Source organism: Urocitellus parryii, chromosome 12 (genome assembly GCF_045843805.1).
Source record: "Urocitellus parryii isolate mUroPar1 chromosome 12, mUroPar1.hap1, whole genome shotgun sequence".
NCBI classification, from domain to species: Eukaryota; Metazoa; Chordata; class Mammalia; order Rodentia; family Sciuridae; genus Urocitellus; species Urocitellus parryii.
In genome coordinates, this window is record NC_135542.1 from 78695148 (window position 1) to 78711636 (window position 16489).

The following is a 16489-nucleotide window of genomic DNA, read 5'->3' on the forward strand; positions in this document are numbered from 1 at the left end:
ATTGAATGTGGCTACAAAGATTGGATGTATAGGGCAGGAAAAAGCAGGGATTGATAATAATGGAATAACCCAATGAGACTGCAGAATTAGAAAACATTCAGAATATAATATTGCAAAAGTATAGAATTTGAAAGCAAAAACCATGTGCTCAAATGTGTCCAGGATTATATATTTCCAACAATGCATTGAAAGTTACTTTGACTTACTCTGAATTAACATGTCAAAGTTCCTATATCAATCCCTTGTGTGTGTTGTCACAATTCAATGAAGTTTTAAAATTCAGGAATATACTCAGACAATACTTTTGTCACAGAGCCATCCTTTCCACATGAAAGCTTCCAAATATAGCCCAGGTGAAGCTGAGCACTGGAAAGAGAGTTTGACATCGGCATTATATTATCAATTGCCATAGTCTCCTTCACACTGACACATTTCTTTATTTCTTCTTGAGGGCATCAAGTAAGATCTACCAGAATGGATTAAATTATAGTCACTTCTGGCTAAAACAAACAAACAAACAAAAAACTGTAAGTATGAAACTTCTTTGCCATCTTGTATTTGGTTGAGGAATATAACATAACAGAGACTCTCTGTAAGAATATCACATAATCAAGAACAAATCAATGTACTGAATATTCAAACCAACATATGAAAAATCTAATCTTTCTTCTCGTTTATTTCACTTTTTTATGATTACCTCAAATTTTTACTAGTCTACAATTTTAAGGATCATATATGACTTTTCTACTGCCATTATAAAAATGTTATTGCAAATTTCATGGCTTAAGACAACACAAATATAATATCAGAAAGGTGAGAATCTCTGATACCTGTCTCACTTTGATTGCAATCCTTTCTGGGGCTCTAGGGAAGAGGTCATTTTTTTCAACTTCTAGAGACCACCCACATTCCTTGGCTCATGGCCCCTCTCCTCCATCTTCAGAGCCAGCAGTCATCTTTCTCTGACTTTTCTTCCATAGCCACAGCTCCTTCTGACTATAGTTAGGAAAGGTTCTGTGCCATTATGGCGTCATTTGATTTGATTGCACCTACTTGGCCCAGAAGACTCTCCCAGTCATCTCATAGTCTTTAACCTAATCACATTTTCAAAGTCCCTATTGTGCCTAAAGTATGTAAGGTATCCCATTCACAGGTTCTGAGGGGTAGAATGTGGACACTTTGGAAGAGGTCATTATTCTGCCTAATCTATCATTCCGTTCTCTTGGTCACTATGCCAGTTTAGATATCTCCGGAAGCAAAGGCCAATCCTAGAATCTAGAATCCCAAGGCCACAAGTTTCTTTGGGGGTGACACCCAAAATACTGATAAGGAAGTAAGGAAAATAAGATAGGGAGTAAAGACAAGAAAAGATGTACTAGCAAGCAGGTTGCACTGAGAAACTGATCTTGATCCCACTGGGAGGCGGGTGGGGGGTGTTCTGAGGGACAGTGTTAGGACTAGGAGTATATTCTAATGAAGGGTGAGGAGTCTGTGGCACTCAGCTTCCAAATCCTTGTCCTTTTAGATTCAGGCAGCTTCTAAGGGGGTCCCTCTGACAATTCTTACTTGTCCTATACATGGGCCAAGGACCAAGGACTTCAAGCAAAGAATGTAGATATATATTAACAGCAAGCAGCCTCTATGTGAAGAGAGGAATGCCAGTTTTTCTGTGGGGTCCCAGGGATCTGCTAGCCCAACATCAAGGTTTAATTCTCCACCAAGTCTCACGTTTTCTTGATCCTCCATAATTTCTCTGACATTTTTCTCTTTCTAGTACTGCAATTCATATCTGCCTTTCTGTTCTAGTCTACTAATCCGTTCTGTTCCACATTTTTTTCTGTGTTAAATCTGAATTTATTCTCCATTATCAAGTATTGTTCATAACTCTTAATTTATACTATATCTAGCCTCAAATTTGTCTTCCTAAACAACATGGATTTTTAGTGTCACTTAAAACAGACAAACAAGCAAATAAAAGTCTTAATTGATTTCCCATTAGCTGTATGAAAACTTAAAAATGAAAAGTCCTCAGTCTATCACTTGGGTACTCCATCCTGATTCTATAACACCTGAACTTGGCCAACTCTTAGGCTCAAGCTTTCCCAGGTGTGTCATCTCTACCTTGTCCCTGCAAAGCAGGAGCACTAACCCAATTTGCCTAACTCTGCTTTGCTCATAGTCCTTAACCCTTTGGATCTGAAGCTGGATGATGTGGAACTTTTCACCATGCCCAGGTCAAGCGCTCTTTTCTCACTACTCATTACTTGTCTTGTAACTATTTTTGAGCCCATCTCATGCTTTCCTCTCTCTTCGAGCTCTTGATCATAGAGTTTCTTTTTCTGGGCTAATGATCTAATCCCTGCTATCCTTGAAGGTGCAGGTGAAACCTCTCCTGTCTTTATTTAGCCTTCCATTAGCCCATCCCAGCTGGAAGTGAGGCATCACTCTTCTCTGAACTCTTTACAACTACTATTTTAGCTTGTATTATTTTTTGTTCATAATTTTAGCTGTCTTTTCAAAGAATGTAAGTTTAATCTTCTCAGACAGGTTCTAATGTCTTTGAAGATAACAGAACCTTGTCTTTTTGCTTCACTGTTTCTCCAATGTTTTCCTTATGGTAGGTGCTCTGTAGTTATTTGTTGATATATTTGTAAAACATAGATAATCTGTCTTGGAAAAGAATGTACAGTACCTTTTTGACCAAAGTGAAAACTAAAAAAGGGGGTGGGGGGACCAGCACGTGCTACTGCTGTGGTACACAGCAATTCATTACTTGAGTTGAATGATAAAAGAGTCTAATTCTCTTTGTTTCTTATTTCAAAAAGCAAATCTCTCTCTCTCTCTCTCTCTCTCTCTCTCTCTCTCAAACACACACACACACACACACACACCACACACGTTAAAAGAAACCAACTTGTTGAAAACTAAACTATCTAAAAAGTATAGACTAGAAGTTTGGATGTTTCCCTCTATTCTTATCCTAATTCAAAGAGATGTAGTAAGAATTAGAACTTTTTGCCTTTTTGAAAATTGATATTTGGGCTTTTTCATTTAAAATTTTCAAATTTTCAAAACTAATTTTAAAAGAACCTAGGATATAATGTCCCTTGAGAGGCAAAAATATCCTGTGCCTTCTTGGATTCTCTTATGGTTTGGATGTGAGTTGTCCCTCCAAAGCTCACATATGAGACAATGCAAAAAGGTTTGGAGGAGAAACAATTGGATTACAGTTTAACCCAATCAGAGAATTAATCCATGATGGGATTAACTGAGTGGTGGCTGAAGGCAGGTAGGGTGTGGCTTGAGGAAGTGGTTCATTGGGGGTGTGCCTGTAGGGTATATATATTTGTATCTGGCAATGGGAGACCTCATTCTCTGCTTGCTGATCATCATGTGAGCTGCTTCCCTCTGCCACACTCTTCTGCCATGATGTTCTGCCTCACCTCAAGCCCTGAGGAATGGAGCTAGCCTTCTTTGGACTAAGACCTCTGAAACCATGAGCCTCCAAATAAGCTTTCCCTTCTCTATAATTGTTCTGGTGGGTCTTTTAGTCACATCAACGAAAAAGCTGACTAAAACAGCTTTTTTTTTTCTTCTATTCTCCATTGGAGTGTGGGTGGGTGGGGATCCCTGTTTTCCTTTTGATCTCAAAAGTCAGGTGAGTGGTCTGCAAAACTTTGGGAAGCTTGGTTGATGAGCTGTTATGGTATCAGCTAGCTTTTCTTTGCATAATAACACACCAGGGCCAGGGCTTTACGTGTTTTGTTTTGTTTTGTTTTAAGTGTTGGAAATAATACTTCACAATGGCTTTAGTTTGGCTCCTTGGACCAACAACATATCAATACTGACAACAGGATAGAACAGAATAAAGCTACCTGGATGGGTAGCATCTCTAGTTTATCTGAGACCTCATTAACACAGTCAGTTGAGTTTTAATCAACACATGCTGCTAGGATGGTGCTGTCTGGTAGTTCTCAGCCCTGAGAGTTTATATTAACGCCTGGCTCCCACCTGCATAAATTCCAAGGTAATAGGTCTGGGCTATGTTCTGAGCATCAGGATTTTGAAATTAGTACCAGATGAATCTAAGGAGCGGCCAAAATGAAAAACCACTGTTCTGGTCCCTGTTGTCCCTGGCAGGCTGGCAGAATATGGATATTGTGGATTGTAGAGCTTATAGATATTATAGAAATAATTTACTCTCCTCTCCCAGGCAATTTTAGAGCTGAACAAGCAGATCTGGCAGTATTAAGAGAAATGACTCATATCCATACAATAGGAGTTACAGCTAAATTTCAGGTCTCCTGACTGTTAGGCTGTAGTCCTTTCCTAGTTCAAGTGTGGTTTTTGGACTAGCAACATCGCTTGGGAGCTTATTAAAAATGCAGACTCTCAGGATGTACCCCAACCTCCTGAATCAGAATCTGTTTTTAACAACTTCCCCAGGTGACTTTATTCACTTTGTTTTAAAAAGTGCTTGTCATTACCAGTCCTTGCCTGCTGTCTCTGAACGTATGTGTCTTCTCTGTAACCTCAACATCTAGCACAACTGACTGGGCTGTGTTGGGTAACTATTTGTGGTATTTAAAATACATTTTTGGGGCTGGGGATGTGGCTCAAGTGGTAGTGCGCTCGCCTGGCATGCGTGCGGCCCGGGTTCGATCCTCAGCACCACATACCAACAAAGATGTTGTCTCCGCCGAAAACTAAAAAATAAAGATTAAAATTCTGTCTCTCTCTCTCTCTCTCTCTCTCTCTCTCTCTCTCTCTCTCTCTCTCTCTTTCTCTCTCTCTCTCTCTCTCTTTCTCTCTCTCTCTCTCTCCCTCCCTCCCTCCCTCCCTCCCTCCCTCCTATCTCTTTAAAAAAAAATAAAAGTATCTTTATTTAAAAAATAAAATAAAATAAAATACATTTTTGCTCTAAAATTTTAGATAGATACTTAAAAGTATTCCTTAACTTCATAAACTTGATTATACTTTCTATGTACTGTTCAACATTTGATCTTTATGAGCCTTTATTGAGTATTATTTTGTAGGAGGCACTATAAGGCAAATGAGATACTTTCTAGCAGCTCAACATCTAGTTTGGGAAAAGAGGGACAATAGTCAGATGTGGTGATACTGTGGGGTAAGAATCACAATGGGAACATGTGGCATAAAAGCCCACAGTATTTGCTATGGGGACATGGGGAAAGAAACACTGGGCCTGGGTTTTGTGGTGGTCTTGGTATTTTTGGAGCCAGTGAAAGCAAACTTGCTTCCAGATAGTAATCAAAAGTCAGCCAAGTGGTGGAGATGGTGAGTTTCAGGCAGAAAGGTTCAGAAGGCACTAAAAGGAAGACAGCCTAGGCAAAGGCCCAGAGTACGGAATCCTTGCCTATGTGTCAAAACAGAAGGAAGTAGCCATTCTTGATAATCCAGTGGAAGTATGACTAGAGGTGGGATACTGGGAAGAAGAGGGTTGTTGAATTTCTTACCTGTCTGGCGTTAGATATAAAGAAAAATATTCCTAAAATCAGGGAAAGCCCAACTTGGAAACCTTGACTGCATGTAAAACACAGTATGCTTAGTACCCAGAATTAGGAGATCTTATAATTGTGCTGTTCTGGTCTGTATCTTTTCAGTAGCCTAATATTCAGAATCAACAATAAACAAGACCCAATTCCAACCCAGAGAGAATCTACCCAATTTCATCACATTCAAAATATTGTTTTTTCTTTTCCCCAAATGAGACTATGGGTCTAGAGTTGTACTGTCCTTTGGTAACTACTAGCCACATATGGCTGTTAAGCTCTTGAAATATGGTTTGTCCAAACTGAGTTGTACATGTACTCTAGATTTTAAAGACATATTGTGAAAAAAATGTAATATATCGTACTTATTAATTTATTGCAATACAGAGGATCAAAACCTCAATTTTCAGATTGATTACTTACCAAAAGAATTCTTTAGATACTTTGCAGGGTTAAATAAAATATGTGTTAGTTTAAAATATTTACTTTTTCAGTGTATCTAGTAGAAAATTTAACATTATATATGTGGCTCACATTGTATTTTTGTGGGCAGAACTGAACTAGGCCATTTAAACCTGAAAATGTGACCAAAACATTGCCTTTCCTTTCCACCCTGGAAATTCAAAGTTCCCAGTAGTTTTAGCTTTTCAATGATTGTGTCAAATTGGGGTAAAGTTAAATGAATAACAGGTAAAATTTTGCCTTTATAAAGTATTTAAAATTTTTTTTTATTATAGTATGCCTCTTACACATCTCTGCAGATATTTTTATTTCATGGTCATATAGGTTTATGACTTGTCCAACTCTTTCCCTCTAAAGCCTGAATAAAATGCTATTGTCAAATACACCCTCTCTAATCTGTGTTATTTGACATACACTAGGTAGGACAGAGATTTAGGTTCTATTTTCACTTCAGTGCAGATGTGAAAGTTCCAGTTAATGAGAGCATTGTGTAAGTGTTTGTGTTTCAGGAAGAAAAGGCTCCCTGAATCTGCCTTAAAGCTTTAGATATTCTGTACAGGGAATAAAGTGACATGCTCAAATTAACTGTGGCCAGACAGATCCACATGATATGAATATAAATGCTTGAGTCTTGCTCAAATTAAAGTTCTTGGTATCGGGAGAAGTGCTTTCTGACTAGGCAAGTCAAAACTGCTATACCTCACTCTCCTACTGGGAAAGACAGTACAGGATTTGCATTGAACTCAACTATGAGATTTTATTCAATATACTTATTTTGATACATATTAAGAGAACTTCTCCAGTGACCTAAAAATTTCAGTCCGTGTGTTGGGGGTGACTTCAAAAGTCTTTACAAAAGTCTTTTTTTTTTTTTTTTTAAACAGCCATTGGTGATGTGGTTAATTGGAATGACTATCAAGGGTAGAAATTATCACTTCCCTTGGAGTGATAATTTAGTTAAATTAGTGAGTTTTGGAATCAGCAGACAGATTCCCATGCTTCAACTATTGGTCAGAAACAAATCAGTTCATGCAAAAAAACAAAAGTCTGATTTCTTGAGTGGCTGTTCCTTCCAAAATTACCTCAAAGTCAGTTTCACAAAATTTAATCCCCCTACTTGTTGCCAATGAGCTGAAGGTTCTTTTGCTCAATTCAAATAGAAATCATGGAACAGCGAAGTGCAGTTCTTTTGGGGTGGCCAGCTCTGAGCTTTTGGTGTCATAGCTCTCAGTGCCACCGGCTCAGCCTTGGGATCCTTTGCTCACTTTGAGATAGAGGGGGATAAAACAAAAAACAACCCCCAAATCCCAACACTCTTTGAGGAGGGTCAGGTCCCTCCTTTCTTATATTCATGGAATGACCAATTTACCAAATCATTGATTTATCAGAGCTTCCTTTCTATTAGGTTTCCTAAAGTTTTTAGCAAATCCTATTGTAGAAGATGACTGTGACAGTAGCAGCTTTAGGGCTATTTCAAAATTGTAGTTTTGTTTGGTTTTAGCTCTTCTTAGTTTTTAGTTTTTCTTATAGCCATTTTACATTAGCAATAGATTCTCAAGTTGATAGACTCTAAAGTTCACTGTGCTCCAGAATTTCAGTCCCTCCCTCAGAAATTTTTGGTTTCCTCAGAATTTTGTTCTCTGGCTTTCAGAAAGTATAAGTTATATATTTCAGTTTGCAGTATGTGCTTGTCTTAAAATCAAGGACTTATTAAATTATAAGGATAAGGAGAGTTTCTGTCATGCAACTCATTTTTAACCTGGCTACTACCTTTTGTGCATTTTTGATTCATAGATTTGCTAACTGGATGAATCAAATGGATTTCTTACAATATATTGTAAACATTTTAGAAAGGTCTGAAATACAAAACATATGAATTGACATTTAGCCAATTTGAACTGACAGGTATGCTGTAGAATTGCTAGGCTAAACTTGCTCTAGCAAAATAAAAAAAAAATAAAATAAAACTAGGACAAAGTTAAACTAAATATTCAATGTTGCTAAGGGGTGTTGAACCATCCATTGCAACTCAATTTGCTAGAATTTTTATAAAATGTAGGAAGTTTGTGGCTTCTCTTTGGTTATGTTGACTTGTTACTAGTTTGTAGGAAAATTTCAGATGAAAGCCAATACCAATGTAAGTGGTAGAAAAGAAGTTGGATTGTGAGAAAGGATTTTTTAAGAAGCCATATAATGAGGACCTCAAACTTGATTTCTATTATTTATCAATACAAAGTGAATTTAAATTCCTCAAAGTTGTTGCCATGAAGACAAAATGAAAATCGATTAAGGAAAACTAAAAATAATATTAACAATCTTTAATCACTTGGGGATAATATTGCTATGAAAGTTATAGATAGTGTGAAGAAATAAATATTTGGTAAATTTAGCAAACTGGGCATTCTTCAAATTTTTCATTTGGTAAATTGACCATTTGAATGGAGTTTTCAGCAAGCTGACTTAAAAGTATATGATTTGTAGTAAGTTAACTGGTCTAAACCTCATTTGCTTTATTCTGTGAATGAAGATGCAAAAACTACATTTTGGGGAGTCTGTGAAGATTAAATGTGGTAACCTATGCATAGCACCTTACACATAGCTTCATAAATGTCATTTCCTTTCCCTTAGAGTGAGAGTTCACTTATGATGACCTCTGACCAGCTCATGTCAACTTTCTGATTCTTAACTTTTTCAGCTTTCCCTTGCCCCCAGCCCCGACTCTCCAGTGTTGGGATTGAACCCAGGCTCTCACCCATATTCTAGGTAGTGCTGTACCACTGAACTATACCCTTGGCCCCAGCTTTCTTAACTTTAAAGTGAAAGGCTTTAACTATATTATCTCTATTATCTCCTTCTACCCAAAGAATTCTATGGTGCTAAAAATAAACTTAACTCTTGCCCATGGAATCAAGTCCTGCTTAAAGATCTGCTTAGATCTTATAATTTCTGAGGCCCAGATTCCACATAAGAACAGACTTCAGAGATTAAGGTAACTGGGTCTTGGTGCTAATTAGGAAGAATCTCTCTGGGTTTTTTGCTTGGACCCTGAGTATTCTATAGTCTGAGGAATCCCAAGATGATGTGCTCTTGTATAATTTTGAAGAAATAACTAGTTTGTTTCTGTCTAAGCCATGGACAAGAAGAGGGAAGAATCTGACTTCAGAGGTATCTGGATATCTCTGGGCTTCAGGCAGATGTCAAGTATCAGCTGCTGGGATGGGTCTTAAGTGTGCCTGACTTGTTGGTTTCTGCCTTTCTCCACCCTGGGCTCTGTGTGTGTGTGTTACTTATCTATATTGCATGTTTAATTGCTATCCTCAAACAATCTGTCTTTTATCTAAAGGATAGATAAGCATACACTTAACTGTATTACAGCCCCTGAGCATTTCTGTGTAAAAGCAAGTCTTTATTCTGGCTAAAGCACACTTTACTTGTGAATTCAAATTAGAATAATAAATAAACTTTTAAAAGAGCAGACAAACAAGCTTCTGTTGAAAATAGCCACTGCCTAATTTAAAATGCTGCAGAAACAAAACAAAACAAAACAAAAACTCCAGTCTTTTCTTCTTGGTATTTTATAGTGCTAGAGGTTTTCCCCAAACACAGAAAGTTTTACAAATACACTGATTGTGCTTCCAGCCAGTACTACAGCCTTAAACTCACTGCATTTCCCTACATAATTTTAAGTCTCTCTATCTTCAGGACTTCTAAACAAAGTAAAAAGCTCACTCTTTCTTTACATTTCCATCCATAAAATGCAGCACAAATCTCACTACATGTACTCAGGGGAAAAAGAAAGACATCTCCATGCTCTAGGAACCATTGACAGAACATATTGCAATCTTTTCATTAAGTTCACACGAAATGAGGATTTAACGCATGGGCAAAACATTCCATCCCTAGAGGTTCCAGTGCCCATAATCCCACCTTGAAAATAGCTCCATATTAATTGTTGCAGCCAAGTGGACACGGAGTTTTACTGCTTGGCACTCCTACTTCACAGATAACTAACTGCAATCATGGAAACCTTTGTTTTTCATTTTCTAACACATCCATATTCAAGCAAATGTTTCATATGTTCCTTTAAACCCAGAAAATCCATGGGGATCAAGCTCAACATTAATTCCTTTACTGTATTTTGGTCTTAATTGTATGACTATTAGAATATTTAGAAGTACATATACTTGCAAGAATATACACTCATATAAATATATATACATATACTCTGCATTAAAATTTGTCAAAAAATCCATATTTCATAAAATTCAATTGCAAAGTGGTCATCCACATTACCAAAACACCAGCTTCCTTTTAGTCACCGTATCCATAGTTAATTTAAAATATGATTCAATTTATAAGTATTTTATTTTCACTTCACTCCTGGGATGCATTTATTGTTTAAAGTGAGGTGCACCTGGATGAAATGAATGTTTATAAGTTCTGGCTTACCTTTCTCATTTTCTGTGCCTCAGGTTGTTAACTGTTCATGTCTTACTTTATCTAAAATCATGTACTTAAGCCATTTAATAAACTCAGAATAAGCAAGTTCCCAAAATAACTGTTGGGGCATGTATTACACTTATTTACTTAAAACAAAGAAAACAGAATATCCTATATAGTAAATCCCTCACTACCCACAATTCCACCTTGCAAACAAGAAGAGCTCAGTTGTTTCAGGGGACTGTACACAGTTTGCAATTTTGGCATGTTTAAAAAAAACAAATCCTGGCACATAAACAGCCAGTGGTAGTAATGTGCCAATTTTGAATTGTTCACTGTTTTTATTATAGGTTCTAGGTTTCAGATGAACAGGAGCCTCCTATTGCTTTTATAGCAGGATATTAAATCGCAGCCTCTGGCAGGCGGCACCTGCCCTCTTCCTGGCATCGTCTAGTCAGTTGTTGGCCATGTGATACCCTAATGTAATGTATATTTTGTGTTTTGCTCTGTGTGGGGATTTAAACATTGGGGAACATAATCTCTCCCTGAAGGTATGCAACCCATGGTGTCAGCTTTTGATAAAGGCTTCATATAACTAAAATTCAATGTATATTGAAGGTCCTTGCTTCCAGAGAGTACATTCAGTGGTAGAATGAAACGAAACCTTAGGAGCATCTTAGACAAATGTATATGATATCTCCTTGCCTTGGGGTAGAAATTACCTGAGAGCTGTTTTTCCTGCTGTTTTTCCATTGTATTGACCACACGCTCTGATGTGTTGCATACCTAGTATATAAAGAATTAATCGTATATATGCACTGATCCCTTGTCTGTGTTCCATATGTGGATTAGTACATTATCTCTCAGATTTGAGATTGGGAATATTTGAAGTATTTAATTGCCACTGGAAATACTGTCTGTTATCTTTATGATTCATCTATGAATATTTAATCAGATTTCAGAAAGAGAGTGAACAAGGCAAATGTTTAAAAGAAAATCAGTTCAGAACAACGCTTATGTTTGTTAAAAAACAAAACTTTAATACCCTTAGTTTCAATAGTGTTATCTGAAGTTCATTTTTAAGGCATTTACTATAAAGGTCTGTCTTCTCGAATTGCTGAGTTTATAACTCATTATTAAACATGAAACATTCAGAATAAAATTTATTTTTGAAAATGGTAATTAAATCTCTTTACATACCACTGTGGGAATAAGGATGGGTTCTTGAGATGTGGTATATTTAACCTCTCGTTTATGAAGTCACAAAACTGTAGCATCATAGAATTAGAGTAGATCTTAAAGCTCTCTTTCCAACCACCTATCTAAACATCTCTCTAAACATCCTCACCAAACCATCAATCATAGGTGTACTTCAACTGTAGGAAGTCCCCCCAAAACTGGTCTCCTCTCCAATGTGGCAGACAGTGCTTCCCCATTGTGCTGCTCAAACCCTCCATCAAGATCAAAAGGAAGCTGTGGCATCTTCTGAACCAGAGAGGAGGTTACTTGCGTCTCTTAGACAGTGGTCCCCAAAATACAAAGGCTGAAAGTATTTTCTTATAAGAGGATGCTGATCCATAATGTGGGGCACATGGGAAAAAATGAGAATCTTTTATGGGGCAAAGGGGAGGAGGAGTGGGGAGGGGGCATGGGAGCAGGGAAAGATAGGGTAACAACATCCATCTCATTCCACTAGGTACAGGTATGATTACACATATGGTGTGATGCTACATGGTGTACAACCAGAGAAATGAAAAGTTGTGCTGCAATTTTGTACAATGAACCAAAATGCATTCTGCTGTCATGTATATTTAATTAAAATAAATTGATTAAAAAAAGAAAAAAGAAAGAGGCAGTGGTGTGCTGAAATGGACTCCTGTCTCCTTTTACAGTTCTCCAGTTAGTGGGATTCTTAATTAAGTGACATCTTGGTGACTGCTGTAAATCATCCATGGTGGGAGCATTTACACCACAGAAATTGGCAAGTGATTTCAATCCTGTCCTTCTCTCCAGACAACCCTTAAACATTTACCAGCACACTACTGTATAGGGAAGTGTTCATAATCAAATACTAAAGGCAACAACTGCTAAAATGCATTCCAGATACTCTGCTTTAAAGAAATCAAATATATCAAGAGGTTCTGGCTTTTAAAAATAATATGGTAATATAGAAAACTTTGAAAAAATGAAATATAGAATCTTAAGCTGGAGATCTTTTTGAAAAACATTCTTTCTCTCAAAATGGCTTCTTGTTTGGGGGGTCAGTTCTTTAACTTTTGGGGGAAACTTGAAAATGTGCTCAGGGAACTTGCAGAAAAACACCATTCTTTGTAAATATGCTGTATAGTGGAATTACTGTATAGTTTTGGATAACTGATTTCTGAACTGAAAGTCTCCAAGTTGACTTGCAGAAGCATTATACGAAGTAATGATACCCATTTTTTAAAAATCTGTGATTACATATGGATGTGATAATCTGTAGCAGCACTATCAGATAAATAATACATATTTAAAAAATTTCTGTAATTACATGTTTACCCGATAGGCCAGAACGACTCTGTCCCAAGGAGCTGTTACAGACTGAGTAAATAATACATGTTTTAAAGTCCATAATTACATATGTAAACGATAGACTATCGAGTAAATAATGCACATTTTAAAAAGTCCATAATTACATATTTACATGATAGTCTGTAAATTCTGTAATTACTTATTTACACAATAGACCATAACAGCTGTTACAGTCTATTATGTTAACTCTCATAGAATTATATTATGGATTTTTAAAAACATCATAAAGAACCTAAGGAACGTAGTGATAGAAATGAAATGAAATATGAACTTCACACTTACTATAGCTCTCTCAAAAGAAGAGAATTTTGAGTTCAGGTAAAGTCATGGTTGATATACTTGATACTTGCTAATTGCTGACTTAAAATGTACTTGTAAAAATATGAGTTATGGAATCACAGAGCAAGTTTTCCATCATTCCTATAAGATTAAACTTATTCTTGGTGGTTACAAAAAGGATTTTATGTAACTTTTAAGATTTTAGGCTTCTGATAAAATTAGTGATGCATAACATTTAAAATTATGTTTTTAATTTATTCATTAAGTACAGTAGGATATAGTTTGTACATATTGGTAAGATGTTGGGACATACATGCAGAAGTTATTTGTGATGATAATGTGTGTCTGTGTGTTTCTAGAGGGTTATAGTTGCTTTCTTGATCTTTTAAGGGTCCTCATGGATTAAGTAGTCATAAGGTAAGTTTTATGTCTCAGCTTCTGAGTTTATTCTAAAGTTTAATACAGGATTAATACAATCAAGTGAGGTTTTTGTCCATAATTACTACTAAATAGCTAGACTAAATCAAGTCAGGAGAATCTGTCATTTAGTGTTGTTGGACCATATAGTTTTAGTACCAAAACACAGTATAAAAGAAACTTGTGATCTTTTGGGGGTAGGTATTATTTTGTAAGATATTTCACAAGTAAAAATAAGTGAGTGCTTGATTTTGAGAAAGCTTTTGTACAAAATCTTATGTTCACATTTCATAAAATTTGTTTTCACTTTAAATTTGAGCTACTAACTGCTGACATTTTTCAACAATATCCTCGGATTAGGTCATTTAAAACAATGGCTTTCAAATATCTTTGAATGCAACACTTGTTAAGAAATATTTTATATTAAGGCTCAGTATTTACATATATACAAAAATTTCACAAAACTATATGTGCCCTTATAAAATGTAATGTACTCTGATGTCCATTTCATTGTATTTCATAAAAATGCTAGTTGTAACTCATAAAGTTGATTTCATGAGTCGTAATTGGGTCACAACCTACTATTTGAAAACTGCTGATTTAGAGAATGATTTTTACTGCTGGCATACAGAGAATTTTTACTTTATAGGAAGTAGATAGAATTTGGCTAGATTTGGAATGGAAGTCTTCTATTTGTGGATTGTATTTCTGTGGTCTAACAGGTTGATTCATTATTTATGGGTGCAGATATATACACTAGATATATACTTTTCTCATCCATATCTCTAGTATTGAAGATCTCAAAAGAGCATCCAAGTGTGTATGATTCCAGAGGTGTGATTTTCATTCAAACTCTAGAAAGTGCTTTGTGGAAGCTTTGCAGAGTGATACATTCAGTACTCAGAATATCTGTCCTATTTGAGAAGTGATTCATTTCACCAGCACTGCGGATGTTCCTAGTGCCAATTTGGAAGCAGGAAAAACAAAAAACAAAAAAAAAAAGCCCAGGAAATACTAATCCCAAAGTGATAGCTGATCAGAAAGAGTGTTTCATCCTCTTTTAATGGTGTTTTTGAATAAAGAAAGCTCACAGGGTATTGAAATTAGTGTCTAAGTTTTAATGATTGAATTAATTTGATATTAGGTTACCAAATGAATAAGTCACTACTATAATTTGTTTTGATAAAGTCAAATATTTAGAAAATTGTTTATCTCCCTTTCTGTTATATACGCTAATGTTCACTGAAACACAACATGTTAAGATTTTTTAATGAGATACAATTTTAAAAAAAATGTTCAAGAAGAAGCCATAATTTTGATTATATGGTAGAAGGTCTAAAGTTGGTGAATACTCACTAGATAACAGATATCTAAAATCTATCCTGGCTGCTTATCTTCACCTTGTTAATACTTTTCATTCAGTGACCAGAGAAAATAAAGTGAATCTGCGTAAGTATTCCCTAAGGATCTCTGTAACATTTATGACTTTAGATAAGCTCAGTGGTTATAATACCTTCAGATCATAGCCAGTCCATATTTGTCAATAAAGTCATAATCTCAAAAACGTTTCATGCCAGGCCTTTTATTTCAATTTTTAGGATAACCCCTCTGCATTTGTTTTATTCACTTTGTGTGTGTCCCTTCCCTTAAAGTACAGCTCTCTATCCACTTAGCCATAAAGGCCCTTAAGTCCCTTTCTTCCCCGGACCAGTCAGGACCCCAACTTTCATGGTCTCTTTCCTAAGTATATTTTGAACTCTCTTGCTGCTGCTTGCTTTCCCCATGACCATGTTCTGCACTCAAACTCTCAAGATCCTACGTGAGTTCCTCCAGGCCTCTGAGCAAACCTCTTACCTTTATTCTACCTCTGTCACTGCTAGAGGGAGTCCTTCTGAACATCAAATCATGATCATGTCTGCTTTCTGCTGAGGGCTTCCTTTCTCTTTGCTTTCTCTAACCAGTTTTGCTCACCCTTCAAGATGTGGTCCAAGCAGCACCTCCTCCAGCAGAGCTTACCTGGCTCCCTGGGACCCCATCGGCCACTGATTGGCATAGCACCTTGGGCAGAGCCACTGTCAGACTATTTTACTACATATTTGTCTCTCTTCCTCATAAAATTTTACTTCTCAACAGTAGTGACAGTATCTTTTGGCAGGAAATATTAAGTGCTCAATAAATGTTTGTGGAATGATTAGATGGGAGAACCGCCGTCTCAGAACATTAATTTCAAATCTAGGCTGATATTTTTCAATTAGATTTGTCATAAATGGAACTTCATCCTCTCAGTGGTTGCTTTTTTTAAAAAAAAAGTGAAAATGGGGAATATGGAAATAGGAGATACATCTTAGAGAGAGATGAAATCTTTCCTCCAAATTACAGACTCAATCAGGAACTGTGTGGGTCTAGAATCCAGACTGAATCTGCCACTTCCATCACAAAAACTCATTGCTATTGGAATAATTTCTTCAAAGACATTATATTTTAAAGAGAAAGATTGAAATCAGCCCCTTTCATGACTTTTCCCTATTGTATACATAAATTATCTCCACATTGCTGATAGTAGCTTTTTCTCAAACTCTGTACCTAAATGGGATGTTGGCCGCTTTAAAACCTAGACCACTTATTCAAAAAAGAAAATCTCTTTAGCTACAGCTTGTATCTATGAATGGACATTAGTGTAGGTGCTTTTTCCAGAAGGAATTTCCCTTTTGCTATATTGAAGTTTGGGAAGTTTGTGATTTCATACCAAATGATTGCATCGCTTGCCCATTGTAATGCCGAGCGTGTATGTGTCAGAAGTTACTTAT